The sequence below is a fragment of the Pristis pectinata genome, chromosome 15 (assembly GCF_009764475.1).
Source record: "Pristis pectinata isolate sPriPec2 chromosome 15, sPriPec2.1.pri, whole genome shotgun sequence".
NCBI lineage: Eukaryota > Metazoa > Chordata > Chondrichthyes > Rhinopristiformes > Pristidae > Pristis > Pristis pectinata.
Genome location: NC_067419.1, coordinates 3,127,851 through 3,148,426, shown reverse-complemented (window position 1 = coordinate 3,148,426; position 20,576 = coordinate 3,127,851). Strand labels below are relative to the sequence as shown.

The 20,576-nt window shown below is 45.7% G+C and overlaps 1 protein-coding gene across 3 annotated transcripts in view; it reads left to right on the top strand.

The window, feature by feature from the left end:
* The window catches only part of large1 (LARGE xylosyl- and glucuronyltransferase 1), a 348,327-nt gene that overhangs the window by 29,138 nt on the left and 298,613 nt on the right, over positions 1–20,576 (top strand). The window contains exon 1 of one of the 3 annotated variants that reach the window (XM_052030446.1): positions 14,053–14,166. The exons of the other annotated variants lie outside the window; for them this stretch is intronic. The gene's annotated coding sequence lies outside the window, so the exon portion shown is untranslated. Of the gene's footprint in view, positions 1–14,052; positions 14,167–20,576 lie in introns of those variants that run through there. 3 annotated transcript variants of the gene reach the window in all.

Sequence of the window (20,576 nt, the reverse complement as noted above, 5' to 3'; positions counted from 1 at the left end):
GACGATTTGTGGTGGGCAATAACTGCTGGTCCTGCTAGTGGCATCCCCAGTGAATGAATGAATAAATCTCCCCTTTTAGCCACCTCGTTTTCAAGAGCCTGCTGGATTTGCACAAGGCCTATAGCATGTCCCACAATATAGTCCCACCAATCACAACAGCTATTGTGCTGAAGATGTGACCAAATGAAAAGAGTGCAGAATAGTTGAGTTGGGTTACTAGATGTCCTTGTGCCTTGGAGGTTTTCTGAAAGGTTGTTTTTGTACAAGAATGATGTAGCTTGTCTTGTTTGCTATTTTCTCAAAAGCGCTTTATGAATACAGTGCACAGTACTACAGTAGAATATGGCCTTGTCTTTCACCATACCAATCAGTTCAATACATTAACTTGCAATATATTAATGTTCATGTTTCATCCTTAAACATTGCACCTGTGAAGTGTTTGAGAGTCTGTTACACAGGACTCAGCACCTCTGTCAAAGAGCGAGAGGACTCCAGACTGTGGACCTTCCCCACAGAGTCTTGCAGTGGCTGCACTAAGCTTCAGTGCATCTCTTTAGCATGTACTGCTCCACCTTGGAATGTGGCATTCAGCTGTGGACGTGCTGCTTGCTCTAGAAGACCTAGCTTCAGGCAGACTAAAGTGAGTTGGTGATCTCTCAGCAGTGAACGTTCACCTCGTTATGCATCCCCGGGTGGGGTGGGGGGGGGGGGGGGAAGCCCACAGAGCACATTGTCCTATGTTGCCTAGTTGTTCTGGAGGAAACCTCCGGACCACTGCATTCTCTTGGGACTTTCTTGGCAAGCACGTGGTCCGTAAGGAAGTGACTGCCTGTCTCGTCCCCCACTGCAGCTGCCTTGATGGCAGCATGTGCTGCAATTGAGGCTTCAGCCGGGCGTGAAAGATTTGGTGGGGAGGGTCCTTCTTGCCACATGAGGTCTGGCGATGAGGCATTCTGCCAAATGACTGGCTGTCTGCTCAGGAATTGATGTTCTAGCTCATGCACTCATCTTACTGGGGGGGGGGGGGGGGGGAAGATGGCATGTTCAGACGCTTTGCTATGAATGTTGCACTCTTATAGAAATGTTGCACCCTTATAGAAATGTTGCACTCTTATAGATGGGTGTGTGATAGAAGATGGCATAAGTATACACCACCTGTGTCCTGTTTCCTAGAACCTCTTCCTGCCCTGTCACCTTTCAATGGTGCCTTCATCCTCTTTATCCATAACCTTCCTTTCCAATGCCATTGTGGTCATTGGCCTTGTAAGTTTTGGAGCTTCCCCTTCTGGTACTCTCCCATGCTGACTCGACGCACTGTTGTCATCTCTGCTTGTCTTTTCCCGTACCTGATGCAAGTCCTACTTGTCTCCTCCTGTTTTCCCTTTTTAGTAGCTTCAGGGTTTCAAGAGCAGCGGCTCACTGAGTTTCCTTGCCTTTCTCTGTTGCCTTCATTCCTATAAATTTAGCTGTGAGATAATGCTGGCTTTGAACCTGATGTATGTCTTCTCTGAAGGTGGTGCGTGAGGGAGGATAGGTGAACAAATATAGCTGCTCGGTGGAGTGATGCTGGAACGATGCAGGGGTGTTTGTGCACTGAACACGATCCCAGGATGAGAGAGTGGAAGATCTGCTCATCATTAATTCTTAGCAATAATACGCGATTCAATTTTGCTGGGGCAGCTGCTCATCACAGAGAATAAAATAAATATAATTGAGATGGATAATTTAATTTTTCCAGAGTCTTACCTGGTTGGGATTCGATCTCTCAAAGAAAAGAATAAAGCCATGCTTTTGCTTTTTATGACCTCCAGCTTTGGAAGAGTGGTCTCTTTTCATGTGGGGGAAACATGGCCAATTTGCTGCCAGCCTGTTCTGTTGTACTGCTGGTAACTGAAGGACAACGTTGGCATGTCCAGAGTGTGAGGAGCTGCCTCCTTTTGTTTTTAAATGTCCTGGAACTTTTTGACCACCTGAGAAAACAGATGGGGCGTTTCTCTAGAAGACCATAATTCTGACAGTGCAGCACTCCTTTGGCGCTTCAGTGGAATGACTGGAGAAAGCTTTCCTTATCACTTGGGTACTTTTTAAAATCTATTTCTCACTGAGGGACAAAAAGGGAAATAAAGGAATCCTGCTTGCACAGCTTTTGAATTGGGTTGATTCTAGCTCCAGGATTCTGCCTGGTCAATCCTCTCTCAGATCCTGAGGCACTCGTTCTCCAACTGCACTTACTGTGGCTGTGCACACCCAGGGGGCAGAAGAGTTTGGATTAATTGGTAAACCACTTTAGTTTCTTGGTTATAGACGGGAGCTAAAAGGAGGTCCTCGTTCAGATGTCTCTTCCACCGCCTCCCCCCCCCCCCCCCCCCCCCACTTTCTTCCCGCACACAGCTTGATAGCAAATTGATAGAAAGTGATTAATATTGATTAGTCAGCAGCTCTGTTGCATCATGTGGCTGGGAGAGTGACCTGATGGACCTCTGCTGTCTTTGCGCCCAATGCTTTCTCTGTTCTGTGCAGTAACGCTGGTGTGTGTACTCAATCACCTTCTGGCCAACTGGAGTTTGGAAGAGTTCCTTGCGATCGTTCATGTTACTCAAATGAGTCATCTGTAACTTGCCGAGTTTTAAATTCTCAGCGTTGCCAACACTTGTGTTCTCTGCCAGAAATCCTTCAATTGTTTTAGTCCTTTCAATGCACTTGGAAAGCTACCTTCCAGTTTCCAGTCTTGTGCGACAGAAAAGTAAAGAACCCTGTGTGAGGCTGGAGCTACATAACTGATATACAAGCCCACAAACCCCCACAGCCATCTTGACTACTTGTCCTTCCTATTAAGGCCTCCATTGCATCCTTCCAGTTCCTGAGATTTTCCTCCTGGGCATCTCTGAAATGTGTTGCTGGACTGCGCCTTCCCCTCTGGATGTGAGCCCTTGACCACATCTCATCTATTTCCCCACACTTCTTGCTCTGTGGGTGGCAAGAATAGAACAAGAGTTCCCCTGGCTTCTCCACCCTATCGGCATCTGTGTTCAATGGGTCGTCCTTTGCAGTTTCCATCTGGTCCAACAAGATTCCACCACCAGGCACATCTTGCCCTTCCTTCCCGTCTTCAGTATTTCGAAGAGGTCACTCCCTCTGACTCCCTGGTCCACTCCACCATGCCCACCAAACACCTGGAACCACAGAGGTGCAATGCCAGCCCATTCACCACTTCCCTTCCCACCATCCAAGGAGTGAAGTAGTCCTTCCAGGTGAAGCAGCCAATTCATTTGCACTTCCAATCTAGTGCACTGCATTCAGTGTTCACGATGTGGCCTCCTCCTATATTGGGGAAGCTCAACACAGGCTGGTTGCTCACCTCGAGGAACACCTGTGTTCAGTCTGCAGGCGTAACCCTGAGCTTCTGGTTGCCTGCCACGTTAAATCTCCATCTCATTTCCCTTTCAGTCTATGGCCTCCTGCACTATTACAATATTGCCCACTTCATGCTTGAGCAATAATACCTCATCTTCCAGCTGGGCATGTAGCAGCATTCTGGACTCGATATTAAATTCTCCAACTTTGGGTAACTCTTTCCCTCTGTATCAGAACTGGCTGTTTCTGCCAGTCATCCATCTGTTACTTTGGCTCAGTTTTTCTCTCTCCATTAGTACAGTAGAGACTGACCTGGGCATATTCTGTAACCAAGAGACAACACAGACAAAAAGCGCGATGTGCATCTAATGACCCCCATTATCTTATTCGACTTGGTCTCATCCTATCACAAATATTCCCTTTGTCCTATTTGTTCCTCCCACCCTCTTTGCAACTTAGAATTATCTTCCTTCTGTTCAACTGAAAGGTCTCTGACCTGAAATGTTAACCATTCTCTTTCCGCAGATGCTGCCTGACCTAGAACATGGAACAGCACAGAAACAGGCCCTTCGGCCTACGATGTCTGTACTGACCGTGATGCCAATTTAAAATGCACAGCTGCCTGTACATCTCTTGCCTATCCATGTGCCAGTTTAAATGCCTCGTAAGCGTTGCTATCGTATCTGCTTGTACCACCTCCCCTGGCTGCACATTCCAGGCACCTAACGCTGCAAAAGAAAACTTGCCCTGTAAATCTCCTTTAAATTCTGCGCCCCCACCCCCCCACCTTAAACCTCTGCCCTCTGGTATTCGACATTTCCACCCCAGGGGGAAAAAAGACTCTATCTACCCTATCTATGCCTCTCATAATTTTTAAATACTTCTATTGGTATTTGTTTATTATTGTCACTTGTACTGAGGTACAGTAAAAAAAAACTTGTCTTGCAAACCGATCGTACAATTCATTACACAGTGCAGTGACATTGAGTTAGTACAGAGTGCATGGAGGTAGTGCAGGTAAAAATAATAACAGTACAGAGTGCAGTGCAGGTAGACAACAAAGTGCAAGGTCACAACAAGGTAGATCATGAGGTCAGAGTCCATCTCATCGTATAAAGGAACCGTTCAATAGTCTTATCACAGTGAGATAGAAGCTGTCCTTGAGCTTGGTGGTATGTGCCCTCAGGCTCCTGTATCTTCTGCCTGACGGGAGAGGAGAGAATGACCTGGGTGGGTGGGGTCTTTGATTATGCTGGCTGCTTCGCCAAGGCAGCAAGAGGTAAAGACAGTGTCCATGGAGGGGAGGCTGGTTTCTGTGACGCTCTGAGCTGTGTCCACAACTCTCTGCAGTTTCTAGCGGTCCTGGGCAGAGCAGTTGCCGTACTAAGCCGTGATGCATCCAGATAGGATGCTTTCTATGGTTGTCCCTCAGCCTTCACACCAGAGAAAACAGCCCACGTTTGTCCAGCCACTCCTAGTTAATGCTCTCTAATCCAGGCAATGTCCTAGTGATCCTCTTCTGCACCCTCTCTAATGCCTCCAAATCACTTCTGTAATGGGGTGACCTGAACTGTGCACAATATTCCAAATGTGGCCTGACCAAAGTTTTATACAGCTGCAAGCTGACCTGCTTAGGTAACAAGCTACATAACTGGATTAGTGATCCAAAGAGGTGCTCAAACCCCACTTGGACAACTGGGGAATTTAAACTCTGTTAACTAAATCTGACATGGCAACACACACAAAACGCTGGAGGAACTCAGCAGGTCAGGTAGCATCTATGGAGGGAAATAAACAGTCGATGTTTCGGGTTGAGACCCTTCATCAGGACTGGAAAGGAAAAAGCAGATTTCCATCCATAGATGCTGCCTGACCTTCTGAGTTCCTCCAGCATTTTGTGTGTGTGTGTGTGTGTTGCTCCAGATTCCAACATCTGCAGAATCTCTTGTGTCTCCATTTTGCTGACATAGTAAGTTAGTTGCCTGGTCACCGTCACAGAAACTACTGGATTGTTCTGTATTGACTTCCATCAAGGGGGAGACCTGCCTTTTAAGACTACCTAGTTGCAAGGAACTCTGTTCATTGATATAGATATTATTAGGATATTTATTTATTAGTCATATGTACATCGAAACACACAGTGAAATGCTGCATCTTGCGTTGCTAAGAATGTGCTGGGAGGCAGCCCACAAGTATTGCCACGCTTCCGGCACCAACGTAGCATGCCCGCAACTTCCTAACTTGTATGTCTTTGGAATGTGGGAGGAAACCCACGCAGACACGGGGAGAACGTACAAACTCCTTACAGGCAGCAGCGGGAATTGAACCCAGGTCGCCGGTGCTGTAATAGCATTACGCTAACTGCATGCTACTGTGGATATCATTTGATGCCCGAGCCTAACAAGTGGATATATTGCACAAACCCTCTGTTCTGCAGCCCCACCACCAGAGATTTCCCAGACTCCCGACAGGAAACCCAGCAGAATAACTCCGGGCTTGCATGTGGATCCCGCTGGTAAGAGCCTGACCGAAGCCTTGTCTCCTGGAAAATGTCCAGCATTCCACAGCGGAAGAAACCCTGCCCTGTTGGTGAAAGGGAATGGATCCGTAAAACCGGAATTCCACCTCTCCCAGCGTTCAGGACTTGCTGGTCGAGAGAATGAAGGGTGGAATCGGTGGCCAAGGTTACTTCCCTGGACAGGAAAGTCATTGTTTCCTTCCAAAATATGTCGTTACCAGTTCCCTTCTCGCCCAGCTTTCAAAGGCAGCTGAAAAAAGATGCCATCATCCATCACCATCAACAGGGATAAATTCCATTGGCCGGTCCTTTATTACTCTGTTACTCTGAACACAGACGTTCTCTCCATCTGTTTCTCTATTTCATTACTTTCGGCCAATTTAAAGCTGCTACTATGGGTTATATTGCCACGGTCACTAAAGCCCTTTAAAGTAGTTTATTATTGCTACAGAGCTGTGGGTTGACAGAGATTGTAGTGTCTAATACATTTTCCAGCAAGTCTGGAGACTAGAAGTTGACAGCAGTAAAATTGTGAGCTCTGGCCTACTGGAGGCTTCAAACCTTCATTTTGATGCTGTTTGCATCACCTCTTGCGGCAGTGAGGCTAAACTAATGGAGATGGGGTTCGAGGGAGCAAACGCTATCGTGTGACGTGGCGGGATTTTGTCGTTTTTATTTTTTACGATTGACTCAAAATGGAGCTGTGTATTGAGATTGGAAACTTGATTGAATTTTAACCTTGTGTGGAGGATTTCCTGCCTTCTGTTTTCATGAAGTCTGCTTGAAGGCAGGCCAAAGTCATCACTTGTAAAGAGGTGAAAATAGCTTTCCTTTCCACAGCATCTCTTCAGGGCATTCCCAAATACTTCACAGCTAATGGAGTGAGTGCTTTGAAAGTGCAGTCACAATTTTTGCATGCTGCCCAGAGTGGGACTTGAACCCACACTTGGGCAAATGTCACCAACCGAGCTAGGGCTGATGTCTTCTAAGGGTTCCAGGACTGACTTAGTCCATTGCTGCAGCAGGATTAGGATCTGTTGTTGGGGATTGTGTGTGTCATCAGGTACAGGAGTCATGCTGTGCGCTGCAGTGGGGTGTGTACTCTTGACCCTGTGAAAGAAAGGTAGAAGCATTCTGGAGTTTGTCAGCTGAGGGGGAGGTGTGCAGTTCAGGTTCCAGGAGGAGGCATCTGGTTTTCCACCCCTCTCCTCGATCTGAAACTCGAGTGTGACCAGTGTCCAGGTGAAGTGTTCCACCACTTGGGTTTTCTTTAGATTCCCTGTTGTTTCTCAGACAACGGACTGGATTTGCTGCAGGTGAGGAATTTGAAGGTTAGGGCTATTCAACAACCTTGTGATTTACCAGTAAGGTGGAAGATGGTAGAGATGGGTTTATTCTTGTCCTGATTTTCCTGCACCCAGTTATGATGGTGTGGCTGTCACTGAGCAAATTAGAGGGTGCTTGGTGCTGCTTGTCGCAGACTACATGCACCCATTCTTACTCAATCCCTGGCATCTTGTACCCACTTAACTCATGAAAAACATGATGCTGGAGGATCAAGCAGCATCCATGGAGGAAAAGCAGGCAGTCAATGTTTCAAGAAGGGTCCTGGCCCGAAACGTTGATGGCCTGCTTTTCTCCACGGATGCTGCCTGGTCTGCTGAGTTCCTCCAGCATCGTGTTTTTCATCTAGATTCCAGCATCTGCAGTATCTCCCCATTTTTAACTCGTGCCTGCTTCATTTTTCCTCCTGAGTTCAGTTTTTAATTTTAAAAAACTTCCTTTCAAATAATTGCCATTTCTAGATATTTCTTCAAGCCCATTCTAAGGGCTTCTCTCAATAATACTGATCCAATCTCTGTCCCTGTTCAGCTGCTACAGTTTTATTACACTCTTATGAACACCATCTCTGCTCACTTTGGCACAATGATTTATCCAAATGCTAATTGTTGTTGTGGAGTGTAGTTAATCATGTGTTAGCTTGGCTATTAGATTCTCTTGTTGACTGACGGCTTCTAAGAAATGAATGTTGTCATTGGAAACCTTTTGTGTCTTATTAATTTCGATGAAACTTATCTTCCTGTCATGGTCTGCAACTTGCAGTCAAACAGAAGCTGGCAAATTCTTGGCTTCATCAATTCTGGAGGAAAATTACTGAACACAGGTGAAAAGAATCCAAAAAATGAGCAGTGACAGAGAAGTATTGCCGTAATTATTAATCCCAATTCATAACATTGCAACCAGAAATTCCTCAGTTGCTTTCATTTTGTATTTTCACTTGAGCCTCAGGGCAAGTATGTTAGTATTTAATCATGCATTGAAACCGGTCAAAGAATCAAAGGTCATCTCTGCTAGGAGAGGAAAAAAAACCTCCCGTCAACACTCCATACCACTGATGTCACATCCCCATAATTGACCAGAACCTTAACCACACATGCCACACAAATTACTTTGACTCAGGAGCACTTCATAGGCCAGATATCCTTATACATGTGACTCACCACCTCACACCCCAGATGCAGTATCAACAAGCCAAGGTTCACTAATAACCTGAACATGTTCTGTCTGTGTTTCATTATTTCACTAATGGAGGAAGGTATGGGGGGGATGTCAGAGGTAAGTTTTTTTTTTTTCCCCAGAGTGGTGGGTGCATGGAACGCACTGCCGGCAGAAGTTGTGGGGGCAGATATATTAGGGATATTTAAGAGATTCTTAGATAGGCACATGAATGATAGGAAAATGGAGGGCTATGTGGGAGGGAAGGGTTAGATAGATCTTAGAGCAGGATAAAATGTCAGCACCACATTGTGGGCTGAAGGGCCTGTACTGTGCTGTAATGTTCTATGTTCTAATGTTCCTTGGAAGGAAATGTGTTTGCTGAACATATCTGGCCTACTTGATTCTAGACCAACTGAATACAGATGACTCTTAATTGCATTTTGAGATGGTTGAAAGGCTTTTTGGAATGTCAATAGATGTTGCCTGCGTCAGTATTGGGGATAAAAAGTGTGATGGAGTTCTCTTGTACATCTTCAATACTTGCTCAGTGTCATCCAGGAGACTGGCACCCCATCAGCCACTCGAGGTATTCATTCCCCCTCCATCACTGGCAGTGTACCATCTACAAGATTGCTTTCATAGGCTACTCCGGCTCCTGTGACCCTCTTAAAACCGAGAAAGGCAAGGTCCCCATGCACAAGGGAACCCTGCCACTTGTGGGTCCCTGTCCCAACTTGGCTGTTATCCCTGATTTGGAAATGTGTTGTGCTCCTTCACTGTTGCCAGATTGAATTTGTGGAACACGCTGTCGTAGTTCCAACATTGAAGTGGTTCAAGTGGCTATTCCCCAGCATGCTCCTGATGGCAGTCAGAGGTGGGCAATGAACGCTGGCTCGGAGGGTGACATCCCCATATAGTGTTCATTCCCATGACTGGGTCACGGATAGCGTTGGCTCCAGGAGCACTTGTCATTAAAATTGACTGTGCCACACACTGACAACACCACGGCAGCAATCTCTGTCGTTGCTCCTCTTTGTAGGGTCAGGCTTTCGAAATGTGTCTGCCAGGGCCTCTGATCTGAAACATTAACTGTTTCTCTTTCCACACAAATGTGTTTCTAGCATTCTGTTTTTATTTGTCTACTAGTTATCTTGTCTCTAATATCTTGTGTCAAAGACTATTTTTCTTGATCAGGTTTTTATTGAGGTGATGTGACTCCTCAGTCCTTCCTATTTTCTTCTCTAACTATGTGTAGCACAATCTGACCACCAATCCATTCTACTTTAATGGAAAATGTTCCAAGTTGCTCACCACTAATGTGATCAAACAAGATTTGACACGAGGATATTAGGCCAGGTAACCAAACACTTGTTAAAAACAGTAACACAAATAGGTATTGCCTGGGATTTGATCCCTGATCCATAGAGCTAACCACACTATATCATGTGTATGAATTAGGAGCAGGAGTAGACCTCGTACCCCATTGGCATCTGCTCCACTATTGAATACCATCATCTGATTTGCTATCACATTCTCCATTTGACCCATGGAAACCTCCCACCTCCTTGCATACCAAGAATCTATCTATTTCTGCCTTAAATATTCAGAAATACTTCCTCAAAAGGACGGTGGGAGCAGAGTTCCAAAGATTTGCAATGCTCGGAGGTAAAATGTTGCCTCATCTGTCTCAAATGGGCGACCCTTTATTTTTAAACAATGAATCCTGGTTTTGGATTCCTCCACAAGAGGAAATGGCCTCTCCACATTTCCACCCTTCAGGATCACCTGCATGTTGTCCTCTGCCTCTGAGATTCATTCAAAAGTCCTGGGATGCTGGAAACCGGAAATAAAGTCACACAATGCGCCAAGTGTTTGCGGCAGGAACAACGTCAAAGGTCATCGACTTGAAATTTTAACTTTTTCTTCCTGCATGTGCTCCCTGACTGGGTATTTTTGTGTCTTCTGTTTTTGAGATTCATTCCACTGAATTCATGCAAAAAAATCCTGGGTCATGGAGGAAGGTATAAGGAGGATGTCAGAGGTAAGTTTTTCCCCACAGTTGTGGGTGTGTGGAATGCAGGATCATGCAAAAAAAATACTATACAGGTAACTAGGGATGGAGTAAGCACAAAAAGCACATGACCTGCTGAGTGTTTCTAGCATTTTAGATTTCCAGCATCTGCAGTTGAAGCTGCATCTGTGGGAAGGGTAACAGTGCTTCAAGTTGAAGACCCTTTGCCAGAACTTGTGGTCTTTGACCTACATGTTAACTGGGCTTCTCTTTCCATGGATGCCTGACCTGTTGTGTCTCCAGCATTTTTCATTTCTATATCTGGAAATGGTAGGTCAGGTGTATCTGTGGGGAGTGAAACTTTTTAGTGAATGATTGTTGCAGTGCCGTTGGCTGAGGGTTAAGATTCTCGAAGTTGGTCAAAGTCGAGTTTATTGTCATATGTACATGTATGCACAGGTGCAATGAAAAACTTGCAGCAGCACTACAGGCACATAGCATCAGATAGGCAGCATTCACAAGAAAGAGGTAAATTGAACGTGCACTGTTGGGGGAAGGTATTGCCAGGTAAACAGGAAAAGATTCAAGGATGTGCTCAGTCTCCATGAAGAATTGCAACATCAGTGAGTGGTCATGAGGCAGAGATTCCTAGAGGTCTCAGTGGATCAGGAACACTTGGCGTGGAGAACCTGGAGGCCATGCATTGGGAGCTCACACACAAGTCTGTGGAAGGAGCAGACCACTCCCCAAACCATCCGCCTCCCATCGGTCACCTGCTGCCCTATCTGTGGAATAGTCTGCAGGTCCCACAATGGCCTTGTCAGCTGCTTCACTTCCACTCTGGATGTGTGGGTTCCAAGGATATGAGAGAGGCAGGGTTTCGACCCAAAATGTCGACAATTCTCCTCCTCCTCCCCCCCCCCACCTCACAGATGCTGCTCGGCCCACTGAGTTCCTCCAGCAGATTGTTTGTTGTTCCAGAGTGGAAGTAAATCTTCCTTGACCCTGAGAAACCCCTGACGGAAGAAAAGTATAACGTTTCCATGCCCTTCAAATCATGGTCTTTTGTATCTATAACGTGTGGCATTTAAGGTGGACAATTAAACATTCACAGCCTCGGATCAAGGATCAATGTCGAGCAACTTTGCACTAGTTTTTCATCATTTCTTGGTCAACCCTGAACTGGATGTTGCAGGAAGTGCTAGGCTATAGATGTGCAGGCTTGACTGCAGTCCAGTGTCATAGTGCAGCATTTGTGTTCTCCGATAAGTCCTTGCACAGTGCAGCTTGAGTACATATTCTGGAAGGTGGTCAGTCTGTGAGGCAGCAGTGTCCATGCTGAGTTGGCTTTCCGTGGGCAGGCCAGAGCTGATTTCAACGCCTTTGTTCTGCACAAATTTTGAACAATGGTCCTCTCATTTACGGCACTGACTCAATCGGGAGACGACTGGCTTTTTCTCCCCAGGTTCCTTTGATCTCTGCGAGGCTTTGAAGGGAGGCTTTTCAAAAAATCAAACAAGCGCACCAGCTGACTAAGGTGGAGAAGCCCAGGGAGTAAAACAGCCATTGTGCCGTCAGTTGAAAAGATAGTTAATGCAGAAGGATAAATTCGCTCACTAAGGTTGCATTTTCTTTTTTTTTTGAAATGAGGTCAAATGCCATCATGGTAGTTTGGGGAATTGAACTGGGTTTAAAACATAAATCAATAGATTGAGCTGGTGTCAGTAAAAGTGACTGCAAAACTGTAAGGCTTGTAGTTTTCAAAACCCCAACTGGTTCACTGACTTTCAGGGGGTGGAAACCCGTCACCTGCCCATTCCTGGGCTCTATTCCGAGCCACTCCAATCTTGCCTACCTCTTTGAAATAACTTGGTAAGTTCCTAAATGGGTTCAAACCACGGTTGGCCAATTCCAGCCCTGCTGGTGGGGCACATTTCCAAAAACAAGTCCTTTTTGTTTTAGATAGAATGTAATTTATGTGGAGTGGCTGACACCCCATAACTGGCTCACAGCTGAGCCTCGATGGACTTTATTTCCTGGCCCCCCACACTGCTGAATGGTTCAGATTGACTCAATGATCCAAGCACTGTCCTATGAGGATAGGTTGAGCGAGCTAGGGCTTTTCTCTTTGGAAAGGAGGAGGATGAGAGGTGACTTGATAGAGGTGTACAGGATGATAAGAGGCATAAATCGAGTGGACAGTCTGAGACTTTTTCCCAGGGTGACAATGGCTAACATGAGGAGACATAATTTTGAGGTGATTGGAGGAAGGTATAAGGAGGATGTCAGGGGTAAGGTTTTTTTTACACAGTGGTGGGTGCTTGGAACGCACTGCCAGCAGAGGTGGTGGAGGCAGATGCATTAGGGACATTTAAGAGACTCTTAAATAGCCACATGAATGATTGAAAGGTAAGAGGGAAGGGTTAGATAGATCTTGGAGCAGGATAAAATGTTGGCACAACATCGTGGGCCCAAGGGCCTGTACTGTGCTGTAATATTCTATGTTCACTCTAGCAAGTGTGTGAGTGGATAAAGATGTGTTGCTATCATACAGGCAGAGCCCCTTGTACGTTGTTTTTCCAAATGCTAATGCAATGTTCATATTTGAATAGATGTCCTTGCTGTGGAGCATGCAGCTAAAGCTTCTGTAGGGCCTAGTTGTGTTGGTCATGCACTTGAGCTTTGGGGTCAGAAGATTAGCCCTGGATTTCCTCATGAAACTGTGCTTTGTTACATCACTGGAGAGCTAAGGGGCAGGAATGTCACTTCTGTCATTCTTTGTCTAGGATGTGAAGCAGGCTGTCTGTAGGAGGGTTTACAAGTAATGTGCTCTTCAGATGTTAGAAGACTAGATCAACATGTGAAGGAGAGCTGGGAGACGATGCAGAGAGAATGTACAGAGGATGTGACTAAAATCATTTAGTGGTACCAAACTGGTGCAGGAGTAATGGATTTTGAGGGTTGCTCAGTAAACTAGGCAAATAGGCAATGAGTATATTGATTTTATACATAGAATTGTTAAGTATGTGCTATGAGCATATGAGTTACCCTGCAGATGAAATAACTACACCATTGCTGGAAACTTTCAACTCTGTACATGGGAGAGAAGTGACTAACACTTGGATCATTAACCTGAAGCCTAAGCTATCTTGCTCTTCACAGCTGCTACCTGACCTGAGTATTCCCAGCATTTCATGGGGGGTTATTCATGTTTGTTAAAAGTAGCCAGTTAAGGACAAGCCATTGTCATCAAGATTGGCACACGTGCATGAGGATAATAATTTAAGGGAAACTGGCCATAAAATTGGAGTGCACAATTAATGAGCTTCAAGTTGAGGTAAGAATACTTGTTTTCCCTTGCAGAATGACTGGTTGAGTTTTAAACCTTGAAGAATGAGCACGGCACAGATGTAAACAGGCCAATGTTATGTGTGTTTTTTTAAAAAAAAAATTCCTTTTGACGCCAGGGCCATGGAAGTGTGTGTGTTGAATGTAACAGGACAACGTGGTGTCAGGAAGGAAAGGCTAGGGGCTGAGTGAAAAATCCAGCTGGGAAACTTGGCATTCTGTGGCTGGTGGGTGTGACTTTCTGAGAGGGAAAGGAGTTTGCGCAAACTGTATTTCAGCCAGCACTTGATGTATTGGGTCAGGAAGGGCTCCTGAAACAGGAGGTTAAGGTCAAAGAAGATCAGATTTTCAATATTGAACAGAGTACTGGATTTGTCAGGAGGGAGTGTGTTTTGAAGGAGTTCGCAGAAACCACTTCATCAGAACTGGGGCTAAGGTGAGTTGAAGCTTTATTGAGCGTTTTTCTTAACTCTTAAACTAGCAGGTCCTGAGAACTCATGAGAGACGGCAGAAGATGTGGGCTTCCAGAAGTGTAGGACTTGCAGCATTCTGTAGGGGAAATGCAAAACATTCCATAATACAAACAGAATATACTGGAATCGCTCAGCAGGTCAGGCAGTATCTGTGCAAAGAGTTAATGTTTCGGGGCAGGGACACGTCCAGACAGAAACTTAAGTTTTTAAGTTGCATGGAAGTGGGAGGAAAGGAATACCTGAGAGGGCAGGGTTGCAGTGGTGATTTAAAGAAGTCTGGAGAAGTTTAAGGATGGGTGTTGGAAAACAGGAGTGTGTTAAGTTGAAAAATGAAAGTCTGGAGCTGTAGGAAGTGCCTAGAGATTAGGCTGTGAATAGAATGGAGTTCATATTACAAATGGATAACCTGGATTTGGTTTACTATTGTCACGTACCGAGGTACAGTGAAAAACTTGTCTTGCATACCAATCGTACAGATCAATTCATTACACAGTGCATTGAGGTAGCACAAGGTAAAACAATACAGAATGCAGAGTAAAGTGTCACAGCGGCAGAGAAAGTGCAGTGCAGGTGGACAATAAGGTGCAAGGTCATAATGAAGTAGATTGTACTAGGGGACTGTTCAATAGTCTGAAAGCAGCAAGATAGAAGCTGCCCTTGAACCTGGTGGTACGTGTATCTTCTGCCTGATGGGAAAATAGAGAAGAGAGAATGTCCAGTGTGGGGTCTTCGATTATGCTGGCTGCTTTCTGAGGCAGCAGGAAGTGGGGATAGAGTCCATGGAGTGGAGGCTGGTTTCCATGACGCGCTGGGCTGTCCACGACTCTGCAGTTTCTGGTGGTCCCAGGCAGAGCAGTTGCCGTACCAAGCTGTGATGCATCCAGATGGGGTGCTTCCTATGGTGTATCAATAAAAGTTGGTGAGTGTCAAAAGGGAGATGCCAAATTTCTTTAGCCTCCTGAGGAAGTAGAGGTGCTGGTGAACTTTCTTGGCCGTGGTGTCTACGTGGTTGGACCAGGACAGGCTGTTGGTGATGTTTACTCAGGAACTTGAAGCTCTCAACCCTCTCAACTTTATCACCATTGATGTAGACAGGTGCATGTGCACCACCCCCTTTCCTGAAGTCAATGACCAGCTCTTTTGTTTTGCTGACATTGAGGGAAAGGTTGTTGTCATAACACCATATCACTAGGCTTTCTATCTCCTTCCTGTACCCCGACTCGTTGTTATTTGGGATGCGGCCCACCACGGTGGTATCATCTGCAAACTTGTACATGGAGTTAGCAGAATGTGGCCACACGATCCTGAGTGTATAGGGAGTAGAGTAGAGGGCTGAGGATGCAGCCTTGTGGGGGGCACCAGTGTTGAGAATAATCGCGCTGGATGTGTTGCTGCCTATCCTCGCTGATTGTGGTCTGTTGGTCAGAAAGTCAAGGATCCAGTTACAGAGAGAGGTATTGAATCCCAGGTCTCAGAGTTTGATGAGTTTGCTTGGAATTATAGTATTGAAGGCAGAGCTGTAGTCAATAAACAATAGTGTCCAATGTAGTTGCCTTTGCTGTCTAGATGCTCCAGAGGTGAGTGTAGGACCAAGGAGATGGCATCCGCCATGGATCTGTTTCAGTGGTAGGTGAATTGCAGTGGGTCAAGGTTTTCTGGAAGGCTGGTGTTAATGCATGCCATAACCAGCCTCTCGAAGCACTTCATGATAGTGGATGTCAGAGCCACTGGTCGATAGTCATAAAGGCACGGTACCTTGTTTTTCTTAAGTACTGGGATGATAGTGGTCATTTTAAAGCAGGTCGGAACCTCAGATTGAAGCAGGGAGAGGTTAAATATGTCTGCAAATACCCCCGCCAGCTGATCTGCACAGGATCGGAGGACGTTTCCTGGGGGTTCACTATCCAAAAGACTGATCTTATGTCCTCAACAGTGACTATAGGTTTGGGTGCATTGGAGGCTGTTGGGGTGAGTGGTGACATACCAATCCCCTTCTGTTCAAAAGGTACATAGAATGCATTAAGCTCATTGGAAAGAGATGCTCTGATAGCAATGCTGCCTGACTTAGTTTTGTAGCCCGTTATAGCATGTAAGCCCTGCCACAACTGGTCTGGGACCCGATGTTGGACTGGTATGTTTTGGCAAGTCTGATAACCTTACGGAGGTTGTATCTCAATTTCTTAAAGGTCAGGGTCACCTGATTTGAATGCTGCAGTCCTAGACTTCAGTAGGGAGTGGATCTCCTGGTTCATCCATGGTTTCCAGTTTGGGATCACCTATATTGTCCTCTTTGGTACACAGTCCTCCACACACTTGCTGATAAAGTCTGTGATGGTGGTGGCATACTCATCCAGGCTGGTAGCTGAGTCTTTGAACATGGACCAGTCCACTGTCTCAAAGCAGTCACGTAGGAGCTCATCTGTTTCCTCAGACCAGCACTGCACGACTCTCCGTACTGGATCCTCCTGTTTCAGTTTCTGTCTGTATGCAGGGAGAAAGAGCACAACCTGGTGGTCTGACTTACCAAAGTGTGTTTGCGGGGGTGGGGGGGGGGGGGGCGCGGGTGGTTGGTGGTGGCTCGGAGGGCATCTTTGATGGTTGTATAGCAATGGTCAAGGGTGTTTGGGCCCTTGGTGGGACAGGAGATGCGCTGGTGATATTTTGGTAACACGCTTGAGGTTGGCCTGGTTGAAGTCACCTGCAATGATGAACTGGTTGAAAGCACTGAAAAGTTGCAGAACACTTAAGAGGTGAAATTGGTGTTGTGCAATATTTACACTGAACAATTCTCCTTGACGATGTGATTTAAGAGTTTGTTGAAGCAATCACATTTCCCTTTCATTTCAAAAGTTATTCATAAATATATACAAAAGAATAAACAGTACTAAACGTTTTACATTTTGTGTCATATGGTCAATGCATTCAGCACTTTTACTTTAAACCATAGCACTATTGTAATTCATGTGGTCCCGTGGGGTGATGCACCTTTCATTGTTTGAGGGGCTTCCTCACCAGACTCGCTCCCTCCATGTCTGGTAGCAGAAGGACCCCAGACTATGGTCCTTCCCCACACGGCCTTAGCATGGGCTGCGCCCAGCTTCAGTGCCTCCCTCAGCACGTACTCCTGCAGCCTGGAATGTGCCAGTCAGCCGCATTCCCTTACGGACATCTCGCAGTGCTGGAAGACCAAGTTTCTGGCAGACCAGTGAGCTGATGATCTTCCAGCAGCACTTGATGTCTCTCTTGGTGTGTGACCCTGTGAGTGAGTTCAGGAAAGCGCAAGGGACTGTGATCTATAGGATTAGTGTACAGTACAGGCAAGTCAACTCAGTCAAAGTATTTCAATGTGCGGGTGAGTCTTTCAAAGTTACAAGGGAAAGCGTGGTGTGTGTTAACTGGCCAGATGGATTTCAGCATGTCTGACCTAGGAAGTCTGGTCAACCCTGGCCCTGGAGGAACTTTTACTGTTCCTGCAGTTAGTTGCAGGAAGCCACCTCCCCAGGGTCAGGTGATTGAGGCAGCTGCTCTAGTGAAGCCTTAGTACATGACCCGAGCCCTGAGTTGGCAGAGGTGTCGCTCATAAGATGGAACATTTAAACAGAGGTCCCTTCTGAGTGTATCCCCAACCACTATTGCTGTTTATTACATTACTGTTAACAAGACTTTTCTTTGTTTGCTGTATATCCCACACTGACGTGACCACACTTCAAAAAGACTTCCTTGGCCGAAAGGGATTTGATCAGGTCTTGAGGTTGTGGTAGGTGTTGTATGAAGATGAGTTGTCCATCTAACCAGGGGTGGGGGAGAAGAATAGGAAGCAAGTAAAGATTCCATTGCATGGCTTTTACTGCAAGTGCCACAGGCACAGCGCCCATGGTCGTTACTGGTTTTGCAGCGTGAGCAGTCTCTACTGTCCTGTTGCCACTCCTTCCCTTCAATAACAGCTGACCCTGCGTCCCGTACACTTTCCTGTCTGTCCCGTGACAAATCGACAAAATGTCTACTGACGTGGAGTCTCGAAATGACTTGGTGTGAAGAATTTGTGGCGGTTCATGAAGCTCCACTTCTCACCTGAATGGCCAACCTTGCATCTTAAGGGCCCCCTTCTCCCCCTTCCAGTTCTAGATTCTCCAGCCAGAGGGAAAGAGCATGTACCCTCTAGGCTCCCTGGCCTTGCCAGTTCAAATACACCCTTCGCAAGCAAGGGTTGTGAACCAGCAAGGTGGTTGCCCCAGTGATGAGTCAACAAGTGGTCTTTCAGACCCTCCAGCTCTCCACAGAAGTGAACTATCCTCATTGGCTTTGCTTTAGAATTCTTTCCCTGCGCTGGTTTGGATGTGGGATTGGCATTTTCTGGCCTTTATTTGTTTCGGCAATGTAAACTGGGATGGAGGACATGCTTGACTAACCTTGCATGCTATAAGACCCAAACACCTTCCACCCTATCAGTCTGTGTAGCATACGGAGTGTCCATGACTTGAAACTAACTCTGCTTCCCTTCCCACAGAAGTTTTCTGAGTATTTCCAGCGTGCTTTTTGTTTTCTTTTGGATTTCCAGCATTTGCAGTATTTTTTTCCATTTTTGTTTGATTCTCTCCATCAGCCAGCTTTTTTAAAAAAAAATCATTCTTGAAGGTAAAAGGCAAGGCAGATAGTGGGGCTTGAGAAGACCTGGGTTTAATCGACGTCTGACCAGGAGAACCAGAACTGAACGTTTCTTCCCAAGAGTTTAGATTATACCACTAAAACAAAAAGGCCCTCTGCAGCTCTGTCCTTTTGGCACCGGGTGGATAAGATGGTTATCCAATCATTCATCAGTCACGGATCCATGGCAATCATTCCTTCAGTCAATCGAAATCCCGATTATGTGCCAGTGTGATCCATGAGCACAATGTTTTTAGCTGTTTTGGGTACATTTTCCAAGTGTGTTTTCTTTTTAAACACACAATCTTGGAGTATTGTGTACAGTTCTGTTTGCCACACTACAGGAAGGATGTGGTAGCAATATAGTGTGCAGATGAAATTCACCAAGATGTTGCCCAGAATGAAGGGTCGTCATATTTTAGGTGGTGGTCAGAACCTGGGAACCAAGTCATTTTATTTGCATGTCGTTTAGTATAATTGGGAGACTGAATCAGTCAGTGCAGTAGAGCTTGTTATCAGGAGGGATTGGATAGGCTGGGTTTGTTTTCTATGGAACTTAAGGGGGATGTTGGAGGTTTACAAAACTGAGGGGCATTGATAGGATAGATGGGTCTTTTGCCTCGGAGTATAGTTCTAGAGGGCACAAGTTTGAGTGAGAGGAGAAATTTAAAGGGGATCTGAGGGGTAAGATTTTCATGGAGGGTGCTGGATACGTGGAATGAGCCGCCAGAAAAGATGGTCGTGGAAGATACAACTATAATGTTGAAAAGGTATTCAGACAGGTGCATGGATAGGACAGGCTGAGAGGGATATGGGCCAAACGTAGGAATTGGGACTAGTATAGACAGGCATGACAGCATAGACGAGATGGACTGAATGGCCCCATTTCTGTGATGTACGATTCTATGATAACATTCCTTCCATATTTTGAACCCCCATAAGTTCATATCGATTGTGCCCCAGACAGCCAAAGAATGGATCACATGGCAGGTTCTGAACAGAGAGGCTTTTTCGCGGCTAATCTTGCTGTGGGTGTAAATTGCATTATTACCACAAAGAGCTGATCTGACAAGTACCCTTTTTTTTGGTTTGGTTTTTTTTCCATTGACCCATCTCTGAGCTGCAAATTCATTTGCAAATCTTTAACATTCGGCTTTTCCACAGCTGAAATGAACCAAATGCAGAGTGTTACTTCACCCACTCTCTGAGGAGCACTGCCCCGTCAAGATAGCTGTGTAATCAAAACCTGTAGGAAACTGCGCCAGCAGACACTGCAAAAAAAATAGTTGCATCAACTCAGCATAAGAGCAGTTTTTTTTGCATGTTTCTGAATATTATGCTGATTAAGGTATGGCATTTTCAGTCTACAAAATGGGATAAATATCAGGCAGATTTGTCTGTACAATAGATGAGGCTTGTAGCACGCAGACAACATCCTTGACGTAACTGGTTAGTCTTTCAACTAATTGAGTCCAGCACACATTGCATAACAACAGTTCAAGGTTGAATTTATAGAGCAATGCAAGTGGGCAAGGGATGCTTGTTGCTGTCATATTTTAGGAGGTGGTCAGAACCTGGGAACCAAGTTATTTTATTTGCATGTCATTTAGTATAATTGGGAGACTGAATCAGTCAGTGCAGTAAAGCTTGTTATAACAGCCACTTGTGCATGAATAATGAGGCAGTTATTGTCACTGGGTAGCAGCCCTTTCTTGTGACGTTAACCACT